The sequence below is a fragment of the Squalius cephalus genome (genome assembly GCF_949319135.1).
Source record: "Squalius cephalus genome assembly, chromosome: 5".
In the NCBI taxonomy this organism is placed as follows: Eukaryota; Metazoa; Chordata; class Actinopteri; order Cypriniformes; family Leuciscidae; genus Squalius; species Squalius cephalus.
In genome coordinates this window covers 16,090,510-16,113,555 of record NC_137126.1, presented here as the reverse complement: position 1 = coordinate 16,113,555, position 23,046 = coordinate 16,090,510, and the positions used below count along the sequence as shown (strand labels likewise).

Below are 23,046 nucleotides of genomic sequence, written 5' to 3'. Positions count from 1 at the left end.
TTTCATTTTTTGGTGGACTATCCCTTTAAGGTCGGTGAAAGAAATCAGAAAAATATTTTAACAATGAATACCAATAAATCGCCTCCTAAGGGAAACTGTCCCAAGGCTCAGACAGCCCCAGTTTTTAGTCTTTCAGGACAAATGTGGTTTATCAGGGAATGAGGGTATTTCAGGTTTACACATTTTTAAGCGATATATCAGTAAACATCTGCACTGTCAAATTTAAAATGTATTTATTTGTATAGCACTTTACACAATACACATTGTTTCAAAGCAGCTTTCCAGAAAATCATGATGTTAATGTTTATAATAACTTAGTATCTTCATGCCTTGTAGTTGCATTTAGAAGTAGTCTGTTTCTATACCCATACTCTTCAGGCAACCATTTTAAACCTACAACAGAGCCTTACTTTTTCCTAATCTATTTCCTCTCTCTCTTTCTTTAAGGTTTTTTTTGTTTGTTTTTTTGATAAAGAAAAATCATCTAAAAATTCCCAGGCAGTCCTTACTATATAAAAAAAACCTGGACAGTAGTTTTTCCCCTAGTTATAATATATCCAGACCGTAAATGTGATAAAGTTAACTCTACTACACTGCTGAATAAGAGTCCAGCATGGATGAAACAAACCTGAACACTCTATAATGAACACGGTCTTCACAGTAACACAGCACTATAAACACAATATGAATCAACAAAGCAAGAAATAAGAGTCAATACCGCAATAAACTTGTAACAGTAAAAAAAGGTTATATTACGAGATTAAGCCATTAATGTCATATTCCAGAGTGTGTTTACTATTACGCATAATGCACAAGAACTCACACTACGATATTTAGGTGCTTTATTGTCCTGTGAATTATTATAAGGAGAACTACTCTGGGCAAAATCTGTGCTGTTTCCATTAACAAACAATTCTCTGAGAAGAAACTTAGTCACACTCTCACACTCTCTCTCTCTCTCTCTCTCTCTCTCTCTCTCTCACACACACACACACACACACACACACACACACACACACACACACACACACACACACACACACACACACACACACACACACACACACACACACACACACACACACACACACAGCTCTTCCACACACGTTTCCCAAGCTACATGCCACAGACAAGATGGATGATGGGAAGAGCTCTTTAGGGAAGAACCTCCCAACTCTTAAACTAACCTGTCAATCAAGCACAAAAGTGAAAGTCACAATAATAAACAACCTGACAGTCATGACCATGTCTCAAACCAGTTCTCTACCACTGATCACTGTTATAAATCGTATTACATTTAATTAAACTTCACTAACAACCAACATGAAGTAAGAACATAAGGGAACACAAATAGCACAAATGCTGACAAAACTCCCATAAATCAAAATTTTCAGGAAAACATGCCTTAGGTTGAATAGCTTTTTATGAGAATGTCTAATAAAGTCTGTCAAGCACATAAAACTGCATTAGCTTGTATCACTAAAATCAATTCTCTCAATGCAATTAGTGGGCAATTATCATTACTGATGCTGTTTATATACAGATATTAGGGCTTTAATGAGATTCTTATGGGATATTTATGGAATGTTGGAGCCTTGTTATTATCCTACTAAACCAAAATGACATGTATACACCAATTAAATTAGCAGGGTAATAAATGGATAGCTTGAGACCAACAGTGGCAACATAGGGAGGACACAGCTAGCTCAAATTATCTCATATTATCTCAGACATATTGACCATGACACGCAATCATGATGGTCTGCATGGATCCTCTCTGATATCATTCCCTGTTACTCATTTATTTATTTTACTCAGTAAATTTCTGCACTACATCCGTTTGATTTGATGGACAAAAGTTTGAAAATTCTCAAAAAAGTCATTATTTGAATGCGGGTTTTTTTTTTCAGTTCATTTTTTTGACTGTATGCCTCAATAGAATGTCAAAATGTTTTTTTTTTTTTCATTTAAACATGTTCATCATAGAGGAGGTGTATTCAAAACCCTGTATGAACTGCATTTTAAGTATATTTTTGTAATAACTTAATATATCAGGACAAAAAGGTGAGAGTCATCTCACTGACCCACTGATAAACACTTCACTTACATGCGGATGTCACTCTGCTTCATGAACTGTTAATGAACATAACCATATTTATCACTCCAAACATTTCTGAAAGCCGTATTCTTCTGTGAATGTAGCCTCTTAGCACCCAAATTCACATGCTACACATGACCTTATTTGAGCCTTTCTCTAACCTTCTGGCATCTCCTACAGTACTTTATTAAACATATATGGAATAAAATTTTCCATGATATGTCTAGAAAAAACTTCAGCTAAATACAGCTAAACGGCTTACCCTTATCTTCCCAAGTGCTTTCCTCCAAACTCTTACTAAAGGTCCCGGGGGATCACCACACCAACACCACTTTTCACTTTCCTCTGGAAAATTTTTGGATGAAAGAGTCCAAGCTGAATATCTATGCTATGGGATTATTTCAACAGCATACACAATTGATTCCCTATAAGCCAGCCTGGATACCAAGATGGAGGTGGGGTGAAGGTCAGAGTGGAAACTTTTGTTCTCATCACTCTCTGCATGGAGCAACTACCTTCAAGATAATACACCAGACAGTAGTCTCTTCAATGTCCTCATTTAATCATTCAGGGATTATACATACAAAACAAAGATGGGAGCTTCTCTGCTCCGAATTGGTTTAAATTTAAGACAGACCTGTGCTGACATGAACATGAGGTTTATGTTTCCTGATCAATGAGTTTCTGAGGAGTTCTGGTCCATCACAACCTCGAACAATCCCTCTAATATCAGCCACATGGAGATTTATCTTGAATATGGGAGTGATTACAGAAATTTACGGTAAGAAAAAAAGGTAAAACATTATTTAACAGTGTTCTTGTTACGTTACACATACTTATTATAGTACTAATATTAAAGTATGCATAATTACAAGCAACTCTCTATAAACCAAAGCCTAAACCTAATCCTACAGTAAGTACATGTTTTGAATTAATATTACTTTTTATTTATGTAATTACACTGTAACAAGAACACATTCAAATAAAGTGTAACCCAAAAAAGTACTGTGGTAGGTACAGTGATGGTATCAGAAGAGAACACCATGGTATTTACATTATTTAAAATGATGATGGTAATGGCAAAGGTGCAAACATCCAAGGTACCAACATGATCCATGTGCAAAACAACATGGCATTACCATGGTAAATGTCCAGGAAGCATAGTATCATCAAGATAAATATAAAAAGAACATAATACCATAGTACATGTCCAAAAACATAATATTACTGTAGTGAATATCCAGCAACCATAGTATTACCAAAAATAAATATAAAAACAACATTATAACAACTAGTATAGAGCGCATAGACTGAACTTTGGAGATACAGATCCCCATTCTGTTCTCTTCTTTCCTCTCGTTCTTTCTCATTCAGCGTGTCCCTCCCCCTGCCCACCCCTTGTCCCTCTGTACTGCCAGCCTGCTGCTGTACAGAGCAGGAACACAGTGTTCTCTGAGCGGCTCCTCTCTGCTCTCTCTAGACTCTGCATGGAGGATCCTTACAGAGAACAAAGGGAGGAAGATCATGTTATCAGTTCATTTGTTACAAATACAGCAGGTGCATGCTGCACACACAAGGTCTTGTTAAGATTGCAATAAAGCCTCACTACTCTGATTACATACGTGTATATATACTATTCCTCAGTGTAGAGCCACACACACACACACTGGTTTTAGCTTTGAGAAGGGCTGCTTGACTGACAGACTGCACATGGTTTAGCAAACTACTGACCTCACTGGCCAATTATGCTGCTCTCTCTAGAATAGAAAGAGAATTCTTTAAATACATCAACCAGATAGTTTAGGTCAGGGGTTCCCAACCTTTTTTGTGCCAGGGACCAGCATATTCATAAAAAAAATTCCAGGGACCAGTTGTCAATTTTAAGATGCATCGTTTGGAACATATCACTGTGTAAAACAGTAAGAGCCTATCATTTATTTGCATATAATGAACTAGGTGGCAACAAAGGCTACTTGTATGAATATACCAATCTTTTTAAACTTTCAGACCAGTTCACAAAATGTTTCCCTTTTCTGCCATACAATTAGGTCTACTTCAAAAGCAACTCACACAGCACTCACTCACTAGCAGGTGGCAGTAATGGCAAATTGTATGAAAATACCAGTCCATTTCACCTGACAAATCTCTCCAGAACCACTAAAGACAATCACTTCTACAGCAACTTAGTGTTTTCACACACCAACAGGTGACAACAAAGGCTAATTGTATGAAAATAAGAGCCAGTTTCAACAGTCAGACAGTTTCAGAATACAATAGCAAACACATAACTTAGTGATTTCAGCCAATCATTTTTAAAAGTATAAAATTAGAGATTAAGCTTTAACCTTTAACAAAAAATACCAGATCAGACCAATGAGAACAAAACTATTTTAATGTGAGCATGAACTGCTTATTGATAGGTCTGCTTCACAAATATGAACGAAAACCAGCTTACAGTTTTTCACCACAAATAACACACAACGGATTTGGCGCCACGGAATCGTCTGTTGTCGTAAATCCATACCTAATGTATGAGGTATTTTATTTATGAAGCGTGACTTTTCTCTCTCTCTCTCTCTCTCTCTCTCTCTCTCTCTCTCTCTCTCTCTCTCTCTCTCTCTATTTTCGAGTTGGTCATCGCCTTTCCTTTTAACAGAACTGAACAATGAAATTAGCCATTGAAAAAAATATATGGCGGCCCGCTCATCTCTCCACTTCCCTGTCACTTCAGGTGCAGCGCGCTTTTTTGCAGTCCGTTCAGATATGACGCGTTCTCTATGGACGCGTTGCTAAGCAATCGCAAGGCGCTCAAAGAAACACATTTTAATCTATTTATTGTTTAGGTTTTGGATTAAATAACATGACGTCATAGCACTTAAAAAGCATTTAAAAAAGACAATTATTATTATTATAAAAAAAGAAAAAAGAAAAAAAAAGAAACATTATTCTGGGAATATTTCAAGGCCCGGTACTAACGGGTCCACGGACCGGCACCGGTCCGGGGACCGGGGGTTGGGAATCACTGGTTTAGGTAATATCTGCAGAAACACACTCAGTCTACCTTCTCAGTTGCAATAACACAACTCTGTTTGATCAAAGTAAAATCAAATATTTAATTCACATTCCTTAAGTAGAGTTTAAAACCCTGTCACCATCCCATTCTTCTCTTCCATTCCCTACTTCTATTCACAATGAACTGCACAGAGCAATTTTTTTTTACACCAAATCAGCATATTAGAATGATTTCTGAAAGATCATGTGACAGTAATGGCTGCTGAAAATCCAGCTTTGCCATCAAAGGAATACATTACAAATGTAAAATATGTGACCCTGGGTCACAAAACCAATCACAAGTCGCATGGGTATATTTGTGGCAATAGCCAACAATACATTGTGTGGGTCAAAATGATCGATTTTTCTTTTATGCCAAAAATCATTAGGATATTAAAGGTGAACTAAGTAACTTTTTTACCTTAACCGAACAGCTTCGGAGTCATTGGAATAGTTATATGACTTTTTTCAGGTTGAATGGTGGTCGTCTCGCACCCCCGAAGCGCCTGTGAGCCGAAAACCACCCTTGCAGCTTTGGGCCGGCGGGCCGCAGGCCTCAGCGTCAGGAAATATCGCGTGATATCAGGTCTCGCGATGTAACGAATTGCTTACGGCACTGCACACGTACACGTAGAAAAAGGTAGGCTAACGTTAGATATTGAGTTCTTGACACTTTCTTCATGGCTGAACCAGTACAAAAGAAGCAGAAAGCTAGGAAAGCTTTGTCGGAGGACCAAAGAAAGTGGAAAATATCGTTCTTGTTGATGGACTAGTAGACATCTTCAGAGGTTATCTGTGCCTGTTCGATGTCCGACGCTTTGTAACGCGTTGTGTCAGGAGGAGAAATAGGGATAGCTCACAGATGAAGTTATTACAGAGGCCAGACAGACTCACGGAGGTGATTGGCATCTCACAACTTGCACTTTATTCCCCAATCAAACTTGTGTAACTGTTTGTCATCCGTTCTACCATCCAAAGCTTTACTTGATAAACAAAAGTAGGATAAGAATGAGCATCAAACTGAAACTAGATTAAAAAGTTTGTCGAGACAAACTTTAAGTTGGCTTGAGAAAGTCGGAACAGAAAGTTTGAAGAAGTTTAAAATAGTTTGGAGTTTAAAGTAGTTTGAAATTTAAATTAGTTTAAAGTAGTTTAAAGTTTAAATTAGTTTGAAGTTTAAATTAGCTTAAAGTTTAAATTAGTTTAAAGTTTAAAGTAGTTTAAAGTTAAAAAGTTGTTGGGGGTTTTCTAGTGGGTTGCTAAGGTGTTCTGGGCGGTTGCTAGGCGGTTGCTAGGGTGTTCTGGGTGGTTGCTAGGGTGTTGCTAGGCGGTTGCTAGGGTGTTGTTAGGTGGTTGCTATGCTGTTGCTAGGTGGTTGCTGGCGTATTCTGGTTGGTTGCTAGGGTGTTCTGGGTGGTTGCTAGGCGTTTGCTAGGGTGTTCTGGGTGGTTGCTAGGGTGTTGCTAGGGTGTTCTGGGTGGTTGCTATGGTGTTGCTAAGGTATTTTGGGTGGTTGCTAGGGTGTTCTGGGTGGTTGCTAGGGTTTTCTGGGTGGTTGCTATGCTGTTGCTAGGTGGTTGCTAGCGTATTCTGGTTGGTTGCTAGGGTGTTCTGGGTGGTTGCTAGGCGGTTGCTAGGGTGTTCTGGGTGGTTGCTATGGTGTTGCTAGGCGGTTGCTAAGGTATTTTAGGTGGTTGCTAGGCGGTTGCTAGGGTGTTCTGGGTGGTTGATATGCTGTTGCTAGGTGGTTGCTAGGGTATTCTGGTTGGTTGCTAGGGTGTTTTGGGTGGTTGCTAGGCGGTTGCTAGGGTGTTCTGGGTGGTTGCTAGGGTGTTGCTAACCGGTTGCTAGGGTGTTCTGGTTGGTTGCTAGGGTGTTGCTAAGTGGTTGCTATGGTATTTTGGGTGGTTGCTAGGGTGTTGCTAGCCGGTTGCTAGGGTGTTCTGGTTGGTTGCTAGGGTGTTGCTAGGTGGTTGCTAGGGTATTCTGGTTGGTTGCTAGGATGTTCTGGGTGGTTGCTAGGCGGTTGCTAGGGTGTTCTGGGTGGTTGCTATGGTGTTGCTAGGCGGTTGCTAGGATGTTCTGGGTGATTACTAGGTGGTTGTTAGGGTGTTTTGGGTGGTTGCTATGGTGTTGCTAGGCGGTTGCTAAGGTATTTTGGGTGGTTGCTAGGGTGTTTCTAGGCAGTTGCTAGGGTGTTCTGGGTGGTTGCTAGGCGGTTGCTAGGGTGTTTTGGGTGGTTGCTAGGCGGTTGCTAGGATGCTCTGAGTGGTTGCTAGGCGGTTGCTAGGGTGTTCTGGGTGGTTGCTATGGTGTTGCTAGTCGGTTGCTAAGGTATTCAGGGCGGTTGATATGGTGTTACTAGGTGGTTGGTAGTTGTCACAAATGGTTACTATGGAGTTTTTATAGAGTTCTTAGCATGATCTTGGCATGATTTAACACTTAACTAATCGCTATTAGCATGTAGCTATTCACTGCTAGCATGTGTAGCATGTTGGAAGTGCTGTTTGCTAGCATGAGTCAAAAGAGCCAAACCTCATCTCTATACGATGTTCTGATACAGAGATATAGGTCTTGCAAAACGCTTGCTAGGGTACTCAAGTTTGGTTGCTATGGAGTTGCTTGGGAGCTGGAAGATTTAAACTTAAGAAGTTTAAAGTGGTTTGAAGTTTAAAGTAATTTACAGTAGTTTGAAGTTTATGACAGATAGATAGATAAATAAGTTAGAAAGATAGAGACACAGACACAGACACACACACACGCACACAAACTCACTCACACACTCATTAAGACACACACACTCAGAGTTTATGAGTTTAGAGTTTATAAGTGTATAAATTGAGTTTATAAGTATACAAGTTTTTGAGTTTAGAGTTTATAAGTTTAAATGAGTTTAGAGTTCAGAGTTTATTAATTTATGAGTTTAATAGTTCATAAGTCTATTAATTCATGAGTTTATTAGTTAAATAGTTATTAAATTTTAGTTAATTAGTTTATAAGTGTATGAGTTTAGAGTTTATTAGTTTAAATGAGTCTCAGTGGCTTATTGATACTTTGCACGTGACGTCACAAGTACTGGCTGGCGGGCAAGAACGTCGTTCTCCAGCAATGAAACCCAGTAAACTAATCAAGGGTCGCCAGTTTTACTATACAAAAGTTGGTGTTTTGAGGTGTAAACGACATGCCAGATAGTTGTGCAATTGGATGCACTAACCGCAGATGAGATAAGCAACCTTCACAGTATACACGTCTGTGCAAATTATCATCAAAGGTAATTTCAACATTTGTTTGAATACAATGGGTGTATGATCATGTAATTAATCGTGTCATTTAAGTTACTGTAGTTTTGTCAATCAACACCACCAGTATTCACCAGCTGGTTCGGCGAGTCAGCTGCTTGTGTTATGAGTCTAAGCTAGGCTAAAGCGGGTCGCACACCGGACGCGCAGCTCAGCGCCGCGCCACGCAGCGCCACGTTTTTTAAATTCGAACACATTATTCTCTATGAGAGTACACACACCGGCGGCGCCTTTCGCCGTCTGTCCGCGGCGCCCAGCAACGGCTCAGGACCGTGTTCAAAATCCTGCCGCGCCACAGAGCGCCATTTAAATAGTTTTATATTAAATTTACATTTATGTGTCTCAAATCGTAGTTAATGTACATATGGACTTAACCCTGTGCTGCAATATACATTTAGTTTTATATTTATTTACAGAAATCGGAAAATTGCTGATGTTATCGGATTTTCAGTTGACAGTTGTCCTAGACGTGGCGCGGCGCGGCGCTGAGCTGCGCGTCCGGTGTGCGACCCGCTTAACTGTACGTTCACACCGCCGCCGGCGAGAGCGGCAAAATTCATTGAAAATGAATGATTTCCGGGCACTTTGACGCTCTCGCCGGTGGCGGTGTGAACGCACAGTAACCATAGACAGTAGACAGTAACAGCTGTCGTCTTTTGCTAACAATAACAGAAGTGTGTGATAGGTTGTTTTGAGGTTTGCGATATCTATGATTTTCAATGAGAACCAGAGATGACCCAACAGTAGAGCTAGATTATTTATGGAGGAATTATTACTGCTCGATTATCTTAAAAAAACTTGTCTGCTTTACACAATTTATACCTTGGAGTTAATCCTAGTCCATAGTTATGCAGCTAGCTCGCTAACAGACTTGATAGCTACTAGAAAGTCCTGGAACTACAGGACTCAACGTTGAAAATACCCGTTTGTTGCCCGCCAGGTATCCGTGGTAGTCACGTGACTGCAAAGTATCAATATAGTATATAGAACGGCAGTTTGGTTTAGTCTTCAAGGTGTTTAGATATAAAAATCTGTCGGTTGGTGAGTTTAAAAATGAAAACATTCCGCCAATGTTAAGTCAATGGGAGTTTTTCCGAGTTTTGATCATCATTTTTAGGAAAACTAACTTCAGAACAGTTTGAAGGTCTGAGCCGAGTTTGGAGTATGTAGAGTTAAAGCTCTAGGAGGAGATAGAGTCAACAGTTTTTCACAGAAGAATAATAATAAGTTTAAATAGGATTTCAGTAAGTTGGCTCTCTCAAGCCAACTTAACTAGAATGTACATTTCCTGAAGAAAATGTGAGTGGTGCTTGCAGTGGCAAAATTCGGCACGGTTGCTAGGGTTTTACTAGGCGGTTGCTATGGTGTTCTGGGCATTTTTCCAAGATATTCTGGGTGGTTGCTAGGGCGTTGCTAGGCAGTTGCTATGGTATTGTGGGTGGTTGCTAGGGCGTTGCTAGGGTGTTCTGGGTGGTTGCTAAGGTGTTCTGGGTGGTTGCTAGGCAGTTGCTAGGGTATTCTTGGTGGTTGCTAGGCGGTTGCTAGGGTGTTCTGGGTGGATGCTAGGACGTTGCTAGGCAGTTGCTAGGGTGTTCTGGGTGGTTGCTAGGTGGTTGTTAGGGGGTTCAGGGTGGTTGCTAGGCAGTTGCTAGGGTGTTCTGGGTAGTTGCTAGGGTGTTCTGGGTGGTTGCTAGGGTATTTTGGTGGTTACTAGAGCGTTTCTAGACATTGCTAGGGTGTTCAGGGTGGTTGCTAAGGTATTTTTGGTAGTTGCTATGGTGTTACTAGGTGGTTGGTAGTTGTCAAAGATGGTTACTATGGAGTTTTTATAGAGTTCTTAAAATCTTTAATAATGAGTGCCTTCAGTACGGCACTCGGCCTGCGGCCTTGTGCTAATGGCCGAATAGGCACAAGCATGGAGCGATATCGCAAGGCTACGAGTGTGATATTGCTTTAAAAAAAAAAAAAAAAAAAAAAAAAAGTATTTATTGGTTTAGAGTGGTTGCTAGGGAGCTCTTAGTGGTTGCTAGGGTGCTGTAACTGGTTGCTAGGGTGTGGCTATGAATATTTTAGGCCATTACTTATTGGTTGCTTGATAATATAAATCCTCTGAGGGAGAGAGAGAGGGAGAGATGCAGGGGTGTCAGGCCCTTTGGAGTCTGTGTGTGTGAAAACGGCAGTTGGGATTTAAATTTTTTAGAACTCCCAATGTTAAGTCAATGGGACTTTTTTGGCCGCTTTTTCGTCCGCTGTACGAACATCGTACACCCGATCGCTTAGAAAAGTCATAGCACACCTCTCCTCAATGAGCTGGTCGATTTGACACCTCACTCAGGGGTCTGTGACAAACGGTGCAGGGCGAGTTACAGCGCCAAACTTTGGGGTGTTCGAGGTGCACATACAATACAGACTGCCGACAGTTCAACAGGGCGCGCGCAGCTCTTAAAGGGGCCACACCTTATTTCCACTCATTACAGCTTCCATCCTACTGAACAGGTACCGGTATAGAGGGCGGAAGAGATCAGGCCGTGAGTGCAGAGACGGCTCTGCGCGAGTGGAATTTACGACAGTAATGTTAAATACAAGTACTCCACAGCGACTCTAGGGGTCGATATTTGACAAAAACGGAAAGCTGCATAGTGTGCCTTTAAGTAAAGATCATGTTCCATGAAGATATTTTGTAAATTTCCCACCGTAAACACATAAAACATTTATTTTTGTGAGTGAATGCTGCACAATCGCGAACATAAATGGACAACTTTAAAGGCGATTTTCTCAATGTTTAGATTTTTTGGCACCCTCAGATTCCAGATTTTCTAATAGTTGTATCTCGGCCAAATATTGTCATATCCTAACAAACCATACATCAATGGAAAGCTTATTCATTCAGCCTTCAGATGATGTATAAAATGCACCCATGTGACTGGTTTTGTGGTCCAGTCACATATATTAAAACAGAAAACAGTTATTTTAAAATGTAATAAATATCACAATATTACCATTTTTACTGTATTTGTTTATCAAAGAAATGCAGCCTTGGTGAGCATAGGAGACTTCTTTTAAAAACTTTATACACTATATATATATATATATATATATATATATATATATATATATATATATATATATATATATATATATATACACGCATATATATTATATATACACATATATATATATATATATATATATATATATATATATATATATATATATATATATATATATATACATACATACAGTGCCCTCCACAATTAATGGCACCCCTGGTAAATATGATCAAAACTGGCTGTAAAAATTAAATCTGCATCGTTTATCCTTTTGATCTTTCATTCAAAAAATGTGCAAAATTCTAACCTTTCATTGAAGTAAAAGAATTGAAAGTGGGGGGAAAATCACATTATGAAATAAATGTTTTTCTCCAAAACACGTTGGCCACAATTATTGGCACCCCTAGAATTTTTTACGAGTAAAATATCTCTGAAGTATATTCCCATTACTATTTACCTTTTTTAGCACACCAGGGTGACTAGGAACATGAAACTGTCCAGCTATGACTTTGTGTTTCACAGGAGTTTAAATATGAGGAAACACAAAGGCCAAATCCCCTTAATCATCCATCACAATGAGTAAAACCACAGAATATAGTTCTGATGCGCAGCAAAAGATTGTTGACCATCACAAAATAGAAAGTGGCTGTAAGACAATAGCTAAAGAATTGAAAATCCCCATTTTGACCATCAGGGCAATAATTAAGAAGTTCCAATCAACTAAAGATGTTACGAATCTGCCAGGAAGTGTGTCTATACTGTCTTAATGCATGGCAAGGATGAAAGTTTGAGTGGCCAAAGAGTCTTCAAGGATCACAGATGGAGAATTGCAGAGATTAGTTGAGTCTTAGGGGTCAGAAAGCCAAATAGTTAAAAAATCATACATTGTGATTTCTGGATTTTTTTTTTTAGATTATGTCTCTCACTGATACAGTGAGGAAAATAAGTATTTGAACACCCTGCTATTTTGCAAGTTCTCTCACTTAGAAATCATGGAGGGGTCTGAAATTGTCATCGTAGGTGCATGTCCACTGTGAGAGACATAATCTAAAAAAAAAAAATCCAGAAATCACAATGTATGATTTTTTAACTATTTATTTGTATGATACAGCTGCAAATAAGTATTTGAACACCTGAGAAAATCAATGTTAATATTTGGTACAGTAGCCTTTGTTTGCAATTACAGAGGTCAAACGTTTCCTGTAGTTTTTCACCAGGTTTGCACACACTGCAGGAGGGATTTTGGCCCACTCCTCCACACAGATCTTCTCTAGATCAGTCAGGTTTCTGGGCTGTCGCTGAGAAACACGGAGTTTGAGCTCCCTCCAAAGATTCTCTATTGGGTTTAGGTCTGGAGACTGGCTAGGCCACGCCAGAACCTTGATATGCTTCTTACAGAGCCACTCCTTGGTTATCCTGGCTGTGTGCTTCGGGTCATTGTCATGTTGGAAGACCCAGCCTCGACCCATCTTCAATGCTCTAACTGAGGGAAGGAGGTTGTTCCCCAAAATCTCGCAATACATGGCCCCGGTCATCCTCTCCTTAATACAGTGCAGTCGCCCTGTCCCATGTGCAGAAAAACACCCCCAAAGTATGATGCTACCACCCCCATGCTTCACAGTAGGGATGGTGTTCTTGGGATGGTACTCATCATTCTTCTTCCTCCAAACACGTTTAGTGGAATTATGACCAAAAAGTTCTATTTTGGTCTCATCTGACCACATGACTTTCTCCCATGACTCCTCTGGATCATCCAAATGGTCATTGGCAAACTTAAGACAGGCCTTGACATGTGCTGGTTTAAGCAGGGGAACCTTCCGTGCCATGCATGATTTCAAACCATGACGTCTTAGTGTATTACCAACAGTAACCTTGGAAACGGTGGTCCCAGCTCTTTTCAGGTCATTGACCAGCTCCTCCCGTGTAGTTCTGGGCTGATTTCTCACCTTTCTTAGGATCATTGAGACCCCACGAAGTGAGATCTTGCATGGAGCCCCAGTCCGAGGGAGATTGACAGTCATGTTTAGCTTCTTCCATTTTCTAATGATTGCTCCAACAGTGGACCTTTTTTCACCAAGCTGCTTGGCAATTTCCCCGTAGCCCTTTCCAGCCTTGTGGAGGTGTACAATTTTGTCTCTAGTGTCTTTGGACAGCTCTTTGGTCTTGGCCATGTTAGTAGTTGGATTCTTACTGATTGTATGGGGTGGACAGGTGTCTTTATGCAGCTAACGACCTCAAACAGGTGCATCTAATTTAGGATAATAAATGGAGTGGAGGTGGACATTTTAAAGGCAGACTAACAGGTCTTTGAGGGTCAGAATTCTAGCTGATAGACAGGTGTTCAAATACTTATTTGCAGCTGTATCATACAAATAAATAGTTAAAAAATCATATATTGTGATTTCTGGATTTTTTTTTTGTAGATTATGTCTCTCACAGTGGACATGCACCTACGATGACAATTTCAGACCCCTCCATGATTTCCAAGTGGGAGAACTTGCAAAATAGCAGGGTGTTCAAATACTTATTTTCCTCACTGTATATATATATATATATTAGAGGTGGGCATTAGGGTTGCAAAGGGGCGGAAAATTTCCGGTAAATTTCCGGAAAGTTTCCGGTAAATTTCCATGGGAAGTTAAGCTGGGGAATTTTGGAAATATTCATTACCACGGCAACCGCTTGCGCGTCCACTCTGAAAGTAACTGTACACATAAGAGACGGATAGATACATTATTTAAGGTTATTTCTATTCGTTAGAATATTGATATATGAACTTGTTGTCAAGTAAGCCCCATTGCGAGCTCTCTAAACTTTCAGTGTGCTGCACTGCTCTAGTTGACTTCTGCGCCTTCCCCCCCCCCCCCGAAAATATCACCTTAATTTCGAAAACGTAATTCCTTTTGTGGATCCTCTTGGTCATTCTTCATGTTTCTTTGACAAATATCAGTGTCTCAGTCTCACGCACGCTGCACGCGAGTTAACCACGCCTACTTATTTACATGTTACGGTATACACGGAAAAAAAATCTGTTATGGTTGACATTTTCTTCTGCGGTAATGATATATACCATCATACCGCCCAGCCCTACTTATGTGGTAAATAAAGTTATGCTATCTTATTTAGCATCTAACTTATCAGCTTGCTATCTACTAGATGAATACATTTGTATGTGATATTTGCAATTTAAATATTTAATAAATATATTTCCCCATAATATCATCAAAACTTACTTCACTTTGTTTAGTCCACAGGCTCAATAGTCTGTAGTCAAATGTGTGCCTTCAATAGTCTTGTGCTTTGGGCTTCTGTACATGTGATGGAGGCATGCACAGTGCCAGTAGGGGGTGTGGTCTCAATAGCCATGCAGTAAGCAGTGTGCTATGTGCATGTGATTGAGGAATGGCATGGATATTCAAGTGTATTTGAATGGCATCTGTTTGTTTTAGTCAAGATTATGCTAAAATATACTTTCCTCAACTATATTTAGGTTCCCTATGAAGAGCCAACCCTCAACTTTGAAAATTCCCTGTTTATTCCCGTTTATTCCCATAAATTCCTATTAATTCCCTTAAATTCCCATTAATTCCCATGGAAAGTTTCCATCTTTGAAAATTCCCATAATTTTGCAACCCTAGTGGGCATAGATTATTTTTTTTAATCTAGATTAATCTAGATTAATTTTGAAATTAATCTAGATTAATCTAGATTAAAATGGCTCATTTGAATTCTGCCGAAGGCATTCAGAATATGTGTGCTACCCAAATAATGACTATAAAAGTAAGTCTTTGAGAACGGGTTTCTGGGCGATGGGCGATATGGCCTAAAATCCATATTGTGATATACATTGCAGCCTCTTGTGATAACGATATATATTATAATTTTTCATTTAATTTCGTTTATTTGGTTTATCACTAACAAATATACAATAACAAATATTCAACTCATCATATACATAACTTTTGATTAAACCAAAGGGTATAGGCTGAAGCTCAAGGCTTATTAACGCCTATCCCTCTCAATTTTCACAAACAGTCAAACAGTGTTCAATTCTCTTCTTGCAAACATTTGAATCAACAAAGTCATAGAAATTGATTACCCGAAACTTATCTATATGAAAGTATCATCTTCTTTCTTAGGAGCCTTTTAAATCCACTTATTGTTTGTGTTAATTTAAGGTCTATATGCAAACAATTCCATAAATTCACTCCTTTTACAGAGATAGTTCTGCATCTAATATTTGTTCGTACCTTCAGTTTTTTAAACAAACATGTTCCTTTTAACTCATACTTACAATAACGTTTCTCAAACATACTCAAAATTTTATCAGGCAGCATTTTATAATATGCTTTATACATTGTCAATGTAACCTTGTAATCCACTAAATCATAGAATTTTAAAATGTTTAATTTTAAGCTGCAGAGACTTAAGTAGGTCTAATGTTTATTATGGCTTGGAGCTTATGAAACCCCCAATTTAAAATTAGAATATTGTCTAACTGATGTCTTTTCAGTTAAAAAGAAACACAACAACGATTCTTAAAATCGGGCGCAGACAGAGATTATGTGCTACACCACTAAGATATATTGGGAATAATACGCGCGCGCTGGTATTCGTGATATGTTTCATTTTGAATTTCGTTTTGAATAAGCTGCAGAGACTTAAGTAGGTCTAATGTTTATTATGGCTTGGAGCTTATGAAACCCCCAATTTAAAATTAGAATATTGTCTAACTGATGTCTTTTCAGTTAAAAAGAAACACAACAACGATTCTTAAAATCGGGCGCAGACAGAGATTATGTGCTACACCACTAAGATATATTGGGAATAATACGCGCGCGCTGGTATTCGTGATATGTTTCGTTTTGAATTTGAGGTGGTAGAACGGATTAGTCGTGTGTTAACTTACCGAACTGTGACCCCACACACTCTGTCTATATAGTTTGCTGCTGCTCGTTGGACGGCTTAAATCCAAACCTTTCTTTCACTTTCAAAACCAAAGCTTTCACTTTCAGCAGTTTACTTAAGATGACGACGAATTATGATGCGTTGCAGCCGGGTTTACCTCGCGGCCGCGGGTAGGTTGCGTCATCATAGCTTGTGTAGTATAGAGGCAGCTCCCAACCCAACTTTGAGAATAGATTAACGGCGATATTTTTTTTATCGCGCGATAAGAGTCTCGCGTTAACGCAGCACGTTAACGCCGATAACGGCCCACCACTAATATATATATATATATATATATATATATACATATTCACATTCACACAGTATATATCCATACTGAGTCAGTTATTCATGTACCCGACTTCACACAAATTCATTCTGTATGTGCGGACAATAAAATAAAACAATGAAACAGGAAGGCAAGCTCACAACTAATAAAACTATTTATTTTGTCATAGTACTGTAGATTCAGTAACAGTGCAGACAACACTATCAAGACATATACATTAAAATACATTTAAAGGTGCAGTAAGCAATTTCTGAGAAACGCTGTTCAAAGTGGATCGGCCCGAGCATCACAACACACTTGAAGCAGTAGGAGGCGTATCTACACTTATGATGGGGAAGGAGAGAAAGTGAGCTAGAGGGAGATTTGAAGAAAGACTGTAGAAAAAGAGATGGCTGAGAGACATTACAACATAAAAAAGGTCAGAGGAATATCACTGGAAAAAGAAGGGTTATGATCAGGCAAGAGCTTTAGGACCAGCGTTAACACCTTTTTTTTCTTAGTGCTAAAGAGACTCAAAATACTGTATGTCAATTTTTGTCATACAGATACATGTTATACATCATTCGAAACTGTTGTTAAGTGTCTACTTTTATTTGTGTACATTCATAATAGCAACAAAACTTTGTGCTTTTGTAAAATAAAGCAAACAAACAGGGTGCGCTTTCTGCCATCTCAGTCTCTGTGAAACACGTTTTAAAAATTAACTGAAACTCAGAGAATACTTGCCACTTTTAAAACGAAGTCATATCGAAAACAAATATTCTCTGTTTATATAATCCGTATGCAGAGGTGGGTAGTAACGAAGTACATTTACTTCGTTACATTTACTTGAGTAATTTTTTTAGAAAAATTTTACTTTTAAGAGTAGATTTGATTGTGGGTACTTTTTACTTTAACTCGAGTACATTTCTAATGAAAAAACTGTACTTTTACTTCGTTACATTGGGCGACGTTCCTCTCGTTACTTTATTTTAATGCAATATGTGTTGTTAAATGCGTAGTTTATTCCAAGCGCGCTGTATCTTTTTTTCTGGACTTGAGCGATGCTCAGTTCACAAATGAATCACTCTTTTGAGTCGATTCTGTTCAAAGACTTCATCAAACAAGTTGGCAGATCTGTCTAAATCGGTTCGCGAATCAGTTTGAATGATTCAGTTCCTGATTCTGTTCAGTTCCTGCACGCACTGAATCATCTGAAGCGATTTCAATTCACACTGAACTCGGAGTCGGAACAGGAAGATTTAAGCACATCAAGAGCGTTAGATGAAGTGGCAGTGGACCTACAGTACAGTCAAGTGAGAGCAAATCTTCAAATGCATCATATTTTTGCCAGCGATGAAGATCTGTATTAGTTGAACATCTTCGTAAGCTGTCTGTGAATGAATGATTCCACAGGAGTCAGGACGATATATTCGATTTCATTTCACTCAGGTAATACATTTTACAACCAAACAGATTATTACGCCACGATACTAGAAAGTATGACATTACTCGTTTTTTGGACATATACATTAATTTACATTAAACATTTACTTGAAACAGATGCCTTTGCCTGCCGTAGACAGTTAACCAGTTTAAACATGCTTGCAGAAATATACATTTGATTATATTTTGGAGAACAGTCAGAAGAAGATCCGTCGATGTACTTTTTTTTTTGTGTGTGTGTTCAGATGTTCAGTAGCAGTCATGAGCGCGAGCATGTGAAGAGTTTTTAACTCTTCTCTCTCAAATACATGCCTTTGAATGCAACACTCTGCAGATTCACTTTATTTCGACATTGTCTAATAATCCAAATGTAGTTGTATAAATTACTATTATACAAACCAGAGGACAGGCAATGATTTTCGAGCTATACAGATGGCAGAAATAATGCTTACGTCTCTCTTCTGTTTTTGTTGCAAAGATAGCTGATAATAATAGTAATTTAAATAAACAAAATCTAAATAATATAATTTTATATATATGACGACTTCAGAGGCAAAAGCCTCAAAGTACCATCTGAAATTTTTTTTCTAAAAGAGCATTTTTATCAAGCTTGTATGTTTATGTTCACACTTAAATGGCAATGAAAAGTAGCCTATATATTAATTGTTATTAAAGTGAAATTACTGAACTTAAATATACGAGCTTGATAAAAATGATTGTTTTAGAAGAAAATTTCAGATGGCACTCAGAGGCTTTTGCATCAAGAAGTCTTCATATATATATATATATACTAGTTACTTCGGATCATATAGGCATATATATATATATATATATATATATATATATATATATATATATATATATATATATATATATATATATATATGATCCGAAGTAACTAGTTACTCGCTACTTGAGTAGTTTTTTCATTGGATACTTTTTTACTCTTACTCAAGTAACTATTAAGATTATTACTTTTACTTTTACTTTGAGTAAATATTTCTATAAGTACTTGTACTTTTACTTGAGTACAGTTTTTGGATACTCTACCCACCTCTGTCCGTATGAAACCAACGAGAGGTACAGTTTCTAAAGGGTCTGCTTATTATCTTTAATGTGACCACACCCACAATCTGCACAGCCTTTTACATGCTAATCGTCCATGTGAACCACGCTAACCAATAAACGTCCCCATCACCTCAAAACAAAGCATCAAGCTTCATCATTCTTCTGCTTTTTATCGAGTTTGGAAGACACACTGTGAGGAATAAGCCTGGAATTTACCTCAGAAGAAGAAGAACTCGATTGATCCATTGGAGGCAAGTAATTTATTTCCACTTACATTAGTTAACGTGTTATTGTTACATAAACTTGTACACATTTTACTAGTGCCGGACTAAAATATGTCGACGGAAACATGTTGAAATATGAAATATAGGCAGGCAGGCAACCTTTCAATGCTAAATAAATATATAACCTAAATTGTAAATCTAAATTAGCAAATATGCTAAAATAAACCACAAATAGCTTTGTTCAACAAGCTCTTAGTAAAATATCACACTGTTTCATAATGTCCTGACCATCCTATTCATCAATATCAGATGACATGCTCAAGCCAGACACCCAAAGTTACCCTACACACATCTCTCTGTAGCATGAGACCAGTAGTTACAACTCTCACTTTGGAAACATCTTGGCATTTGCAGGGGAGTGTGTTTGTGTTTGTTCAGTGTGTGGTGTGGGAAAAAGCTGTAATTACTGTGGTATTCAGAGTTTGACGTGGAGGTCAGGCTGATGTTTGCTTTAGTGTTCTGATTCACTGGGCTGATGTCACAGACTTGGCCTGCTGGGCCTCTTTCAGTAAACGTAACTTAATCACACAGGAAATGCCAATAATCTGCTGACTCACAAACAATGGTCATCAATGACATCTTCACATCTTTCACCATCATCATACACATTTTATTGTATAGCATATTTAAAGCTCTTCCATATAAGGTAAACACAACACTTTACCATACTTAAAAATGTACTTTGGTAGTACCATGGTACAGTGACAGTATCAGATTACTATAGAACTCTGATATATACCATGGTATTGAATGAGTAACTGTAAAAATAAATAAAAAAAATTGGTAAAAACCACTGTTACTTTTATTTCTTTGAACGTCGTATGGTATTATTGGAACTACCTTGGAGTACCATTTAAGTACCATGGTTCATGAATATCAAAGTATCATGTTTTACCATGGTACTGCCAGAGTACGTTTTTATATGGGAAGGTTCTTCAAAGAACATGATTATAGAAGTCCAAGAAACATGATTTGTTTGTGTGACTACTAAAAATAGAACTAAAGTAACTGAAAACAACAACCCCAGGAGTCGAGAAACCCGATTATCATAAATACCCTTATAGTTATGGAGCATAAGATATATTTTAAACAGACGTTTATTAAGGCAGTTACCATTAGATGCTAATGTCTCTGTTGCTGATAAATGCGAACCAGTTAAACTAAAAGAGGACAACATCATAAATCAAGCTAAACATCTGCTAAAAGAGAACCATGAATAATTTTAATAACTCCTCATGGACCCATTCTGTAAAATGCACAAATCATAAGACAAAACATGAAAGAAGGTTTAAATTATACCAATGTTAAAGAATTCCAAAAAAGCATCACGGTCGCTCTACGTGCACTTACAGGGTATTTACCCAAGGTTCAGGGTTAGTACCTAGTTATTACCCAGTTATTGTAATTACTATAATAAGTACATAGTATGTACATGGGGAACAGAACTATAAAATAAAGTGTTCTACCAGCATTACTATGTATTTTTAACATGCTACAGTGGAAATTTTTGATGTACCATGCACAGTAAATGCCAATGCATAGGAATATAAGAACTTTAATGTAAGGTGTTAATTAACAACATGTACTTAATATAGGGTTAGGGTTTAGGCTTGTAATTACTTATTACAAGTCTACTTATTACTATAGAAAGCACATGTAAAAACAATGTAACAAGGACAATAAAATAAAGTGTTACCGAATTCATCCAGTGCCATGATATTTATCAAAGTACCATGCTCATCACTGAACCACAGTACTGCCAAAGCACTTTATTCTAAAAAGAAATACAAGCAGGTCAACATTTGTTGTGTCCAGTCTCAGACACCACCATCACCCTCCTCCACTTCATTAGCCCAATAAGCAAGGTCTTGTGGGGGTTCAGTAGACCCTCAAAGGTTTCTGGTGCCCTCACATTGGCAGCAGGAGATTTATGTGGGTGATAAAAGCATCCATTAGCATATAGCTGGCATTTAAAGAGGAGCAAGGTTCATCAGTGCTTCAGTCATTAGCATGTTAAGACCTGGAGCACCATTTGTGAGGCCGTATAGGCTGGAGAGACGTTACAGAGGATGGGTTCATCTCTGGGGACATATTCTTCTTCTCGTGCATAATACATCTCTTTCACACAGACCCTCCCCTCCTTCTGTTCTTTCTTTCTTTTCAAAAGAGGAACAATTGCCACAAGGGCCACTATAACAAGCATTTGTGTAAACTGTGTTCTTCTACAGTCAGTTTTCTCTTTCATGTGGCAATAATTTAGCAAATTCAGTACAATAGCACACATTCCTTGAGTACTGAGGTTTGTTAAAGGGAGAGTTCACCCCAAAACAAAAATTCTGTCATAATTTACTCACCCACAATTTGTTCCAAAACTGTATAGACTTTCTTCTGTGGAATATAAAAGAAGTCAATGAGGGTCCAATGTTGTTTGGACCCACACTAGTTTTGTTTTGTTTTGCAAAACAAAAAGTCATACAGTAAATGACTGAATGTTTAATTCTGGGTGGACTATCCCTTTAATGTCACAGTAAGGAAAAAAAGTGCTCATAAAATACTGTACTAATGAATCAAACAAGCATTAGGTTAGGAAAGTATTCACATCTGTGCTTGAATAAAGAGCAGTGATACTCGACTGGTTTTGCTTCAGGACTAAGATTTTACATTGGACCTCGAGTGGTGACCCAACACAGTAGCAAAAATATGAACAGTAACACAAAAGTTCTTTTCAGTCAATCATCTACATAATTTGACTAGTGACAGATGAATTTGCACCAAAATATGGAAGAGCATGTCACCTTTCATATTGACAACCAAATATTCATGAGCAAGGTGATGAGCATATTTATATTATTGTCCTAACTATATATGATTATACTGTTTTCATTTTATTATTAGCATTTACCACTTTTTTTACCCATGCTGCCCCAAACAGACCCACAAACCTGCAATCCATTTAGTTCAGAACCTTTGCTGTATTGAGTATGGCTTAATCTGAAATCACTCCATACACTCTTTAAATGCACCATTCCCTACATTACTTCATTGCATAAGTAGAGAATAAAAAATTGTGAGCGAATTCAGACACTGAGTGCGTCAGAAGTGCTGTGGACATCATCTGACAAGACGTAGGAATTCATTCAGCGCAGTTGTGAGCAGGCACGTGCACACATAGACATCAAAGGGGGCTTGAGCACCTGCCCTTTTTATTCCTGGAGAGAAAGTGCCCTTTTTTCTGGGGTGCTTTTTTTCTATTTTTGAAAATTAATATATATTCCTGTTTGAGCACAGCTTCCCTGTCAAACAAATATATTTATTGAATTAATTAATAATAATTTAGCCGTAAATAAAATGACCCACATGAAAACCTTTCACCTGACTAACTCATTCCTCACGCTGCACGCACTTTTTTTTTTTTTTTTTTCGCGCGGCTATGTGCACTACCAGAGGATGTCTTCAAATCTGCGGCTGCTGGTAAGTGGCTTTTCATTCTCAGCGAAGTGATTTTGATGTTCGTTTACTTATTATTATTTTACAA

At 38.2% G+C, this 23,046-nt stretch overlaps 1 protein-coding gene across 6 annotated transcripts in view; it reads right to left on the bottom strand.

Annotated features, from left to right (window-relative positions):
• abr (ABR activator of RhoGEF and GTPase) overlaps positions 1-23,046 on the bottom strand; it is a 488,870-nt gene that overhangs the window by 15,026 nt on the left and 450,798 nt on the right. The gene's annotated exons all lie outside the window — the stretch shown is intronic.